Source organism: Centruroides vittatus, unplaced genomic scaffold, assembly GCF_030686945.1.
Source record: "Centruroides vittatus isolate TY-2023 unplaced genomic scaffold, ASM3068694v2 contig_1416, whole genome shotgun sequence".
NCBI lineage: Eukaryota > Metazoa > Arthropoda > Arachnida > Scorpiones > Buthidae > Centruroides > Centruroides vittatus.
This window is the reverse complement of record NW_027120889.1, coordinates 1,317,716-1,330,675: the sequence shown is the minus strand read 5'-3', so window position 1 is coordinate 1,330,675 and position 12,960 is coordinate 1,317,716. Positions and strand designations below refer to the sequence as shown.

The 12,960-nt window shown below is 30.6% G+C and overlaps 1 protein-coding gene and 1 long non-coding RNA gene across 6 annotated transcripts in view; one reads left to right on the top strand and one right to left on the bottom strand.

Moving 5' to 3' along the window:
• LOC136968212 (uncharacterized) overlaps positions 1-12,960 on the bottom strand; it is a 208,931-nt gene that overhangs the window by 49,375 nt on the left and 146,596 nt on the right. The window lies entirely within an intron of this gene.
• Positions 1-12,960, top strand: part of POSH (Plenty of SH3s) — a 57,192-nt gene that overhangs the window by 7,324 nt on the left and 36,908 nt on the right. For all 5 annotated transcript variants that reach the window (XM_067262186.1, XM_067262188.1, XM_067262187.1 and 2 more), the window contains exon 2: positions 9,389-9,512. The gene's annotated coding sequence lies outside the window, so the exon portion shown is untranslated. The remainder of the gene's footprint in view (positions 1-9,388; positions 9,513-12,960) is intronic.

Sequence of the window (12,960 nt, the reverse complement as noted above, 5' to 3'; positions counted from 1 at the left end):
CTTATGCAATATTTCAATATTCCAATTGTTATTTTTTCCTTTCTCTTAGCTCTATTAAAACATAAGTGGTTACTAGTGATGTCATACTCTTGTTCCCAATTTGTTGTTCTGTCATAAATGCAATGACATGTTTCGTGAATACAAAATGTAAAATATTATTAGTTTCTGGTGACTTTATGATATTGGAAAGATACTGTGTTTTTATCTTACGAGATGTTTGTGAATCTAATCCCAGAATATTTTATAAAAACATTTATATAACTGCATTAATGAAGTTGAAAAACTTGCTAAATCTTTGATTAGCTTGGTCTTACATAAATACTTTATTCAGCAACACTTTAATTTATTTAAACAGATGTTTTTGACCTCTTTCATAGGTCTGTGTCAGGCTTAATGTATAAACAAGATTTGAACTGAAAGTTATACATAAAAATTTTTATTAAGTTAGCCTAATTAACTTAATAAAAATTTCCAGGACAATTAAATTTTTAAAATTTACAAAATTTAAATAATGTAGCAAAGTAAACTTGAGGAAAAATTAACAGTTCCACGGCTGAGTCAATATTTCATTTGATGTTACTCATCTGCCCGAAATGAAAGGCTAAAATTTAATTGTCCTGGCAATTTTCATCAAATTTATTTATTTTTTAATTGTGCCATTGTCAGAGGGATATATTTTTTTAGCATTTTACGTATTGAGGCTGATGAGTAGCCTCATTTCAAAATTTATTTAAATTTTGAAAATTTTAAAAATTCTAATTAACTTTCTTATAGGCTATAAGATCGTTATTTAATAATTAGTTTTTAGACATTCTATTTTTTCTCTGTTTCTTTTTTTTATTAGCAATTTATTATAGATGTAATTATGAAGTAAGTAAAATGGAAAAAACAAAATATTTCAGATAGAATTGACTAAAGTGCATTAAACATTAAATGATATTATTATTTGTTTAATGAAGGATGAGCTTCCATATATGGTTAAGACTTCATGGATTTTAATCATCAAGTCATCAATAGGACAATGATTTGTTTGTTTATCCAGTTACTGTTTAGAAAATATTATATGAAAATTTATTTTATTGCACTCATCTAACCCATCTAACCCATTGAATAATATTTTAAATGACTTATGAATTACTTATACTAATTAATATAAAAAAGGTTTTTATACTGTAGAATTTAAAAATAAAGCAAATAAAATCAAAATGGTAATTGGTAGTTAGGATTTAAATGTTGTGTTACTGTTTTTTATAAGTCAGTTTAAATGCTTTGATAAATATTTTTGGATACTGTCCATATCATCTTCAGAATTTATATAAACCATCTCTACGTCCACGTCCACGTAGAATCTTGTAAGTAAATGAAAGGTGTAACTCTAGATCCCTGGATTTGAATGCTAACACCAAGCAAAGTACAGCAGTGGTTGGCTTTATTATTATAATGTATTGGGCTCTAGTTCAGTTGTTTGCAAAGAGTGTTAAAAATAAGGGTAAAAAGTGCAGTTACATCACTCATAATAGGTAAATTACTATGCAAGTGCAAAAAAATAGGAATTTTAAAATTCTTTGTTCTGCACTCAAATTAAGTTTTTTCATTCTATGTTTGATCTAACAATGTTTTTACATTCCATCTGAAAATGGATGTAGGCAATATCTTTTATCAAAGTATTTATACTGACCTCTAAAAGGAAGGTAATATCATGTTTTAATCCTAACTTTCTCGATTTAAAAAATGGGGTCATGTTCTGAATAGCAGTATAATAACTTAGTAATGATGCTACCTTTGATTTTGTTAGAAAATGATAGAAAATAGTACTTTTGTGTATATAAACAAGATACAACATTATAGTCAAACTAGGGAATTTTAAACATATATAATTATATATTTGTTGAAATTCAGTTCATAGTGATGAAAAGAGCATGTGTATAGCATTATAATTATACAATTATAATGCTAAGAGGAGTCTTGTTTTAATTATTGGTGATACTGATCAGATTCACCAAAAATGATCATGAAAAGTTCGTGTATTGTTGGACCTACTATAAATATAAATATATAAAACAATAATAATTGTTAAAATAAACCCAAAAAAATTAAATAAAAAAGATTTTAATGTGCATAAAGTCTGAAATACAGGTTTCCCTTGCTTAATGTGGGATTTGATTAACACACAAAATTAATTGCAGCAAAAGTTCTAATTAATGTGGCTTTACTAGCTGTTTTTATTCAACATAGATACTGTATTTGATTAATGTGATTTTGATACACACATTAGCATTAATATACTGCATTAATTAATCAAGGGATACTGTTAATTGATGATTGAGGAGTTATATGTAGTTGAAATGAGTTCAGGATGGCAACATGATCAATGTTGCTCTTGATGGGAATGAGTGCCACAACATGTGTATAATATAAATAAGTAAATAAAGTAATTTGGGTTAACATCATTGTTGTTGATTTTATGAGGAAAGTAACACACAGATCTTAAATATCTAATGACATGAGTTCAAGAATCAATTGCTTAGTTCTTATTTGTTGTAGAGAATTAACATAAGTTAAAATTAATAGCTGGGATTCTAAATAGTTCTCTGAGAGTTGTGACATAAAAAAAATGGAATTGCCAGAAATTTATCAGCTTTTAAGATATAAGTTTAAGTAGAAGTGCCTAATATTATCAGTCTATGGATTGATATACAAAAAAGGGAAGAAACCTAAAAATGAGGCATATGTGTATGAGTCATTGATGGTTTCTGGAAAAAAACAATAATCTAAATATTGGGTGTATAAATATGACTCCACCCTTTTTTAATATATGGCATTAGTAGTACTGCTTGCATGCAACTGATTCTGGTAACACTTTTATTTGAAAGGTTTTACAGCATTCTTCAAAAATAAATCCCAAACATCTGTTTAAAGTGTAAACAATAATTATTCTTATTTGATTAAAAATGTCGAGTTTTGTGCCATTTGTGGGAAGTTTTGCTTCATTATTTTATTTCAAAGAAAACTGCAGCAGAAACATATCATTTGCTGTTGGAAATTTACAGTGAACATGCTCCATCCAATACAATGCAAAGAGTGGTTTTGAAGGTTTAAAAATAATGATTTTGATACACATGACAAAGTGAATGGAAAAATCACCAAAAATATTCCAAGATGAAGAATTGGAAGCATTACTTGATGACAATCCTTGCCAAACACAAATTGGAACTGGCTGCTGCTTTAAATGTTTTTCAACCATGTATTTCCCAATGTCTATATGCAATGGAAATGATTCAAAAGCAAGGAAATTGGGTCCCATATGAACTGAAAGAAAGAGACATTGAATGTTGAAAAACCATATGTAAATTATTTCTCCAAAGACAAAAAAGAAAGGAGTTTCTGCACCAAATTGTTACTGGACACGAAAAATGGATACACTTTGACAATCCTAAATGACCAAAGGCATGGTTGCATCCAGGTGGCCCAGGTCCATCAATGCCGAAACAGAATATTCATGGAAGTAGAGTTGTGTTATGTATCTGGTGGGACCAAAAGGGTGTTGTGTACTATGAGCTGTTGCATCCGAGTCAGACAATCAATGCTAAACCAACAACAGTTAAGCAAAGTGAACAAAGTATTGAAGCAAAAATGTGCAGAATATGCCAAAAGACACGACAACGTTGTCTTCTAACATGACAACGCTTACCCACATGTTGCAAGATCAGTCAAGGAAACACTAGAAGAACTTCGCTGGGATGTATTGCCCCACTTGCCATATTCTCCAGATGTCGCTCCTTCAGATTACTATTAATTTCGATCCATGCAGAGTGACCTTTCAGGAAAACAGTTCAGGTCTTATGACGATATTCAAAATTGGGTTGATAACTGGATTGCTTCAAAACAACCAGACTTCTTCCTTCATGGAATTCGTTTGTTGTCTGACAGATGGGTGAATGTTATAACTTCTGATGGAAAATACTTTAATTAAATTTTTCTTTCATTTTAAAAACAAACAAATGTCTTATATTTACCGAAGAAAAGGGCAGAGTTATATTTATACACCCAATATATAAAATTGCATGTCCTGACTGACTGACTGAGTGATTGGTTCATCATCGCCCAGATCAAACCGCTGAACCTAGAGGTGAAATTTGGTACACGGTTAGGATACGTCATGAAAATGCACACTAAGAAGGGATTTTTTGAAATCTCCCCCTCACCAGAGAGGGAAAGAATTAAAGCTTAATCTGAGGAACTGTTTCTACTGTACTATTTTAGATGCAATTTTTTGTTTTTGATAGTAATAACTTAATTTCCAAACATACAACATTTACCAAATCATTTGCCCAAACAACACTGGGCTCATTTACTAGTAAATGAATATGTATAGTCAGTGGTGATATTTGAAATATTTAACAAAGGGTTCGCTATCAGAAAATTTTTCCCTGACAATCACTGACAAACGAAATGGAAGTTTCGGCTAGAAATAAATAGAATACCTTTTCTTGCGATATATCTAATAATCAGTGGCGCATTTGGAATGTAACAAGCCCTGGGTGAAGACCAGGTAACAATAATATATTAGTGCTGTTGACCTTTTTTTTTTATTTTAGGCAGAGAAATTTTTTACCCCGAATGGCACTACTGATAATAGACAAATGTCATCATCTTTCGTAATACAATATCCTTTTTATTTCGCTGTCCATAGCCCAACACGTCTTCCACAGCCATTTTGTATTATCTCGTGCATGTGGGATTGTAGGATCTCTCTTATGACTGGATCTAGTTTCAAGAACTCTCTTGAATCGATTGCGATTAAACCTCGTTTCGGTTGAGATTGAAACGGTCAAGAGAGATAGCACCAAGGCATAGTCCCGACCTTGCTCACAATCTAGATCAGCGTTTCTCAAACTGGGCGATAACGCCCCCTTGTGGGCGGTGAGTTAATCTAGGGGGTGCTGGAGGCAGGGTACTGAATGGTGATCAAAGGTAAAAGTTCCCTTTCCTCTCTCAAACGGATAAGAGGAAACATTGCATTTAATGGTTTCCAGATGTCGAGAACAATGTACGGTAAGGGCACAAAGTGTGAGATTCATAGAAAAGTTTTCCTAAGAATATTTCCAATCCTTTCTCACACGGGGGGCGTTGGGTATAACTTTATGGAACAAAGGGGGCGGTGGATCGAAAAAGTTTGAGAATCACTGATCTAGATTGAAATGCACGGTGCGAACGGGGTATAAGGCTCTAGTTTAGTAGTATTACAGAGTATAATACGTATATTTTAATATATTTTTTAAAAGAAACAAAACCACTGACAAATGTTACGTGTTTAACAAGGTTCGGAAAACTGAAAACTTTAACAACGGGTTCGGCCGAACCTGTGCGAACCCACTGAATATCACCACTGTGTATAGTGCATAAAGAATTTTTCACAATTATTAAAGATTCTTTTACTAAGTTCAGACAATGGAAAACTGTTGGAGAGCTTACTTATGCATGCTTTCAAATTGACATTAAAACACATTATCTGCAGTTTATTTATAGGAAACCATAGTATTTATATAAAATTGACGAACGCTTTATAGGTAAGCAAAATTTTTTTGTAATAATCGATTTAAATTGTGTTTTTGGACCTTTATTTTTGGCATTCATAAAAAGAAAAATCAAATTAATAATGTAATGTGAATTTGTAGAGAAATAAATAATACATTTAGTCTGAAAGTTTTGGTCTGCACCTTAGTGTTTAAAATTATGAAGCTGTAGAAAAATAGTTTTGTCTTTTTGTTACTTAAAGCAAGAAAACAATTGTTCTGTCATCTTATATCTGTATGAGTTGTTATCTATAAAAAGACCTATGAATTTAGAATGTAAATTAATTCACAATCAAAATTCTAAACTGAAAGTTTTAATTTAGAATTTTGACTGTCAATTCTAATTAGAGAGAGAAAAAATGTTTTTAAGGATTTTATTGATTCAGTTTTGCAGTTTTACCAGGACCCTACCATTAGTGCTCCATGCCACCCCCCTAGATTTACTCACCACTACCTCAGAGTGCAATAGCATCCACTTTGGAAACCACTGATATAAACTAATGTTTTACAATAGAAAAATTAAAATATATTATTTAATAAAAAAGATTTCACTTTAATCCAAACTCTTGCCATCATTAATTGGGCTATTATTATGCTCTATAATAATAGTAATAGCCCAATTAATTACGACGAGAGTTTGGATTAATATCAATACATCAAGCTTCGGGATGTTGATATATATAAGATTCAATTTTTTATAATCTCAATTTTTAGAAAAATTTTTAAGAAAAAATTTGAATTTTGTTTAATTTAGAATCCTGGCAGAGAATGATTCTTGAATTGGTTTTGTAAAAATATAAATACAATATCTAAAAACTGGAGAAACAGGTAATAAAAAGAAACTACATTAATTCCACCGGTTAATGTTACCTTAGCTGCCAAGATGGCGGTGCTTCCGGTAATCTCGAAACATAGTCTAGCGAAGTACTGATGATAGAGGGAGCTATCTTATAATTAATTTCATTATTTAATTACACTAACTAAGATGTGCATTATTGTAGTTGTGATTAACATCACATTGTTATGTTGTTATCACATTGTTGGCTCTTACCCATGTCGACTTTTTAAATACAGTTTTCTACTGTTGATATGTGACGATCGGGATATTGTGAACTTTATCATTTATATGTACCTTTATAATCTTTTAACTATATTTTATACAAACTCTACATTTTATACAAAAACGGAACGAAATAGACCAAAAAGGGTTAGTTAAACGGGAAATCAACTGATAAATTCTGTTGATAAGAACAGTTTAAACTCGATTCCCACGAGTTGAGTTCCTTGTTAAGATGAGTCAAATTTCGGTGACACGACTACGTCACCAATAATTTTATTGGTCCAAGAAGATCATCTCTTCTGACGAAATCAAAGAAGGGCCTGCAAACTCCCTCCCCATATAAAAAGGGAGTACGATGAGTAAGACAAAGAAGTTGTTACTGACCGTGTGTTTGTGCGCTCAAAAGGATAGTTACCTGTCGCCGCCAATCCTCCCTCATCATCGATATTCAAGCCGAACTGTCGTCGTTACACTTCCTATCTGAACAACTATTACCTGTTAGTGGACAGAGTCATTACCGACGATCTACTACAAGATCATCTATTCTTAGTCCGAACGCCTACAACGGGCTATAAGGATATCATCGATTATTACATCGACATCCGACTACATATCTTGAGGTATTTATCCTACACGCGAATATTTGTAAGCTCTCTCTCTCTCTCTAATCCGCGTAGAATTTATGTTCGCGGATCGTGAGCCATGTACCTTATCACGTGTCTCTCTGTAAAGTAATCGCTTGTATCTAATTAGTCCTATGGAAAAAATAAACGGGTATATTTTTATATATAAATCTCTGGGTGCGTTCTTTCCGTCATCCTCTCCACTCGCTTCATTCCGGGTCTAACCCATACGTAACCGCTCGCGCAATTGATTTTCTGTATCAATCTAAGGATACAGTGGTGTCATCCTGACGTGGTATCAAAGAGATACCGGCCCTATGGTCACAGATACGTATTTTGAAATGTTCTGTATTCTTAACTTTGTTCTACAATTTATGTGCAAGTTGAAGATAGCCGGAAGAGTGGTTGAAAATATTTCTGAATAAGGCCAAATGATCTGCTGGATTATGTCAAGCTATAATATGGCTACTATTTAATAATTCAGTAACGGCTGTGTTTAAAAGGCTATATTTAAGGCTGTGTTTAAAGGCTAAAAATAAACGGCTGTGTTTAAAAGGTATACAAGAGTCTATAATTCAGTAATTTTGTCTCGAGGTAAGCATGTCATCTCTTGATAAATTTAATAATTATAAATAAATAAATATTTAATTTTTAATTTAGAAAGTTTTGGAAGGAAAGAATTGTCCCAGAGTGGGACTTAAACCTGCAACTCCTACATACCATATGGATATCTTGCCAGTTATGCTACTTGGACCTCCATCCAATCTTTGCCTCCATAATTATATATAACCATACTGGATACTTATGATGCATGGTTACTATTTAATAATTAAATATTTAAATATTAAATAGCCATATTATAGCTTGATATAATCCAACAGATTATTTGGCCTTAATTCAAAAATCTGGTTAATAGACGTTTATATTTGTATTTTTGAATAAATCTTTCTTGAGTTAATTCTTGTTTCTACATATTTTTTTTTTTTTTGTTATCTGAAGCAAGCAACTTTGTCTTTATCTGATTTTGAGATTACAAATATGTTAATTGACAAGATAAAACTAATGTAACAAAGTTTATTTACAGGGCATTTTACAGGGCAAAGTTTATTTACATTAATTGATATTATTCAAGTCATCATCAGACAATTGAAATATAGAAGTCACTGTAAATATGTTTTTCAACTAAAATAGAACCTTGATTATCTGTGATAATATGAACTGATGACAACCTCAGATCATTGAAAATGCAGATAAAATCGAAGCCCACAGCCATTTCAGATAAAAAATTACAAACATAAAAGATTTATTTATATAGTAGCACTTTTAACCTTTTTTTTTAATACTTTAGTGAATTTAAATCAGATATAAGAACAATTTTTACATTACTTATTATACAGCTAAAAGGTACAATAATTTTAAGAATAGAATTGTGTAATATTGTAGTTACATTTTAATATGAATGATTTGTTTCACATTGGAGTTAAATGATAAAAAAGGTAACAGAAACAAATCATTTTGTAATACATGTTATCAAGGTTGAGGCTTATTTGCAAAAATTGTGGCGCAGTATTCAGATGCAATCACACGAGGAATAAAGCTATCAACTGTTGTAGAAGTTTTTAGTTGCCATCAGTTTGTCAAAGATGCATTTTGGGCCTAAATGTTCACCTCAGATAATGCAGAATCTCGGATAATTGGGTTTCTACTGTATTAAACATTATCATTTGACTTTTTAATTATGCAAACCGTACTCAGCTAGATTACAACGATGCTGCTAGTGTGGAAGTTAATATATTAACTTCTTATTTAGTTCTGTTGTAATCTGCATATTTTAGTTTTGAATTGTCTCTTTTTGTAATATGAAAATTCATTCGTTAAAAATATTTAACTGTTTTTCTCTACAAAGAAAACAGTTTGTTTACTACATGACATTATTTTTTAATGTTATAAATTTATCAAATTTTTACATTTGTAAAACTGTAATTGGCTAAATAACTGAAATAATTCTGTTCTGTATATATTTCAATAAACATATTAATAAATTAATTTTGTTTTTTCACATACATAATATAATTTTCTAAATTTATATTTATTCCTTTTTCTAAAATTAATTAAAATATATTTTACAGAAATATTACAGTCAAGGAATCTACTAGATCATGTTCACTGGCTGTTTCCTTCTCAATATATTGAAAAACTTGACTGAAAATTTACAATATAGGAATTTTATTGGATTATTATTTTAATTTAAAGGTATGATTCTTAAAATGATGATGCAATTAATGTTTTTAACTTAATAATTTTTATTTTTGTGTTTATATGTATATATAAACCCAAAATAGTATATACTGTATAACATTTATATATTATATTGATACAAAATATTGATACATTATATTATTATATTATGTTGATTGATGATGATGATGATGATGATGATGATGATGATGATGATGATGTGAAATTATTATGTGACAGTGCCAAAGTGCCCCTTATTTTTTGGCACCACAGGACCGAAGGGTTGACATCGTGTCGGTGAAGACTACGATGACTAATTAGTCAGGACTGACACTACTGTGTCTTCTGGGTAGACACAGAGACCGTTACATTTGCCTTTACACACGAGCGGTCGCATCTGTGGGCAGTTGGACTTGGGGTGGAGACCGATTGGTTAAAAATAGTGCAGTTTACAATTCGATTATAAAAAATAATATCTGTTTATTGATTATATAAACTAGTTACACATATGTAAACTCTCTCTCTTGCTTAAAGTAGAACGTTTGTGCGTGGTATTTACCTGAAGATCACTCTTTTGATTTGGGTCCTTTTTCAGAGGAGACAGTATAGTCCAGACATGGGCAAATGTGGTTCCGAGAGCCGCATGTGGCTCTTTTTGAGTTACATGTGGCTCTTGCCGAAAGTGTTAATTTCTGCTTTTTATTATTATTTTTACAATTTGATTTCCACAATTTTGTGAAAATATGTAATTATATATATGTAATATTTAGTAATTTATTTTCAAGTTGGTGAAATAAATTAAATTGACATTTCAAATGTATTCCTTTAAAACAAGTTCTCAACCCGGATGGGGGACACTCTATCCTTCCCTGCCTTACTGTACTATCCACCACGACAGTACAGAACTGTGGCTCCCATGCATTTTGCAAAACCTACATTTTGGCTACCACTGAACTCTTGCTTGCTCACCTCTGCTATAGTCCTGGTGGGTACTTGGGGTCATCGGCTATCGGCGGTTAAGCTTTTTGTCACTGGCTATTGGAGGAGTATTGGTGACGAAGTGTATCTGAGTGCACACACACGACCAACCTTCGAGGATGGACGAACTTTAGATGTGGACAAACTCTATCAGGCAAACTCTTCTGCCGGACGAACTCCTCTGTCACATCATCGTACCTTCTCTTTTATTTGGGGGTCTTCCTCCTTCCAACTCTTGTTCTTTTCTAGTAAAATTGTCCTTTGTGTCCAATAGCGATTTTTGTATTTGATTCCTATTCACCTCTAAATGTGAAGCCAGTTTGTGGGAAAGGATATAATCATATCGGTAGCAATTTTTTTTTTTTTTCTTTCGAAAAATTTTTGAATAAAATTTTTTTGTCAAGTTCGACCTCTCTCAAATATATATCATTACCAGCTTCTGAAGATGTGAGAGATTTATTTCATAATTTTGTAATATCAAATGGTAACTCTGTTTATTTTTGGAAATAATGAAAATATATAATTTTAGTTGTTAGTCAAATGTTTTCATGACAAAAATAATTGTTTCTGTGAATTTTTTGTCGGATTGGAGAATTATTTTTTTACAAAATTAAAACAACGTCTGTTCAAAAAGGAACAACCATTTATTTTCTGCGTTCGTAGACAATATACACATTCTCGGCAACTGACCTTTCTTTTTAGGCTGCTTGTTGCTGGAAGTTAAAAATGTCCTTTTAAAAACACAAAAAAATTTTCAATTAAAATTACAAATAATTTCTAAAAAAGAACTGGTGACATACAGACAGTTAGTATATTTAAATTCCGGCAACAAGCAGCCTAAAAAGAAAGGTCAGTTGCCGAGAATGTGTGTATTGTCTACGAACGCAGGAAATAAATGGTGGTTCCTTTTTGGACAGATAAATAATTGTATTTATTCAGAGTTTAGTTATCATCATCATCATCATCATCATGTAAGATCATATTAAAACAGAGTTGTTTGTTTGTTCAATTGTTTAAGTAATGTTTTTATGTAAAGTATGCATAGTTAAAGTAGTAATGAAATTTCATAGTTTTTATTGAAATATAAGCATATTTTGTTTATAGAATGGTGAGATTTTTATTATAATTTTTGTTTTAGGGTTCTTGAATAAATTCATTAACTTACTTTCTGTTAGTATATTTATAAATTGGCCTAAGTAAGGATTGAAAATATTTGCAAAATGCTTAAAATGTGTACTTAATATCAAATTCTTTATATTTTTTTAAAATATATTTTATTATAAATTGTCTAAATAAAAATTTGTTTTCATTTAGACAATAAAGGTTAGTGTTATAAACTGCTGGATTTTTGGATTTTTGAATGCATTTATTTTGACGACATTCATTCGGTTAAAAGAGGTGCTTTTAACTGACATTTATCTTTTGATTTTATAGATATTATACAAAGAAAATTTTAGAATTGAATAAAAATGATTTAAAATATTTCTTTTTGATTAATTATAAATTTTTGACTAAGAAATATTTTAAAATTTTATTTGCTCTTGAATTTTATATTTTGTTTTATTTGTGTATAATTATTAATTTGAAGATGACTGGAAAGTTAATTGAAGTTTTGTATTTTTTTTATAAATTCTTATTGGATTAAAAGTATGCTTTTACTATTTTTTTCTTATTTAGTCTGTCTATATTTTTCAAATTAAGTTATGCAATTAAGGATAACATAAAGACTGTGAAAATCATTAGCAATTCAGATTGAATAAACTCTAATGTAGAAATCTAAGAATAATCATACCATAAAGCGGCAAAGAAATACACTTCTTAAATGTATATATCATGTCTGAACACAGATTAGACATGATATTTACATTTGTACATGTACATGCACAGTATACATGAAAGTTTACTGCAAATCTATGTACCATCTTATTTTCATACTGCACCTCTTGTACAACTCATTTCACATAAAATTATTCAAATTAAAATTTTTAATAAGAAATTTTTATTAAATTTTTAATAGTCTTATATGCATGTGTGTATGCACACTCACCCTACATCAACAGATAAGATACTTTAAAAGAATTAGATTATATTAGAGTGGGTAGCATACCAATATAGATACAAAATAATGTGATAAATTTAGTAAATTAATTTTTTTGAAATACATAACGACAACAATACAACACACAAAATGAAAAAGAATTATTTTGAGTTTGTCTTGCCTTCAACCATATACATACAGATTGCAAAAACAACTTCTACATTGAGTGCAAATGCAATCCTGTGATTTTCAAGAAACTGCATAATGACAAGAAACCACACAATCTCTCTTATAAACTGGGTATTTATTCAATACAGTGGAACCTCACTTAATGAGCACAACTCTATCATAAACCTTATAACCGGTGAAAGTCTATTTAATTTTCTACAGCGAACATTTTCGGACTCCACTCTGGGTCCATTCTCAAGCCCAAATTCTCTTCAAAAC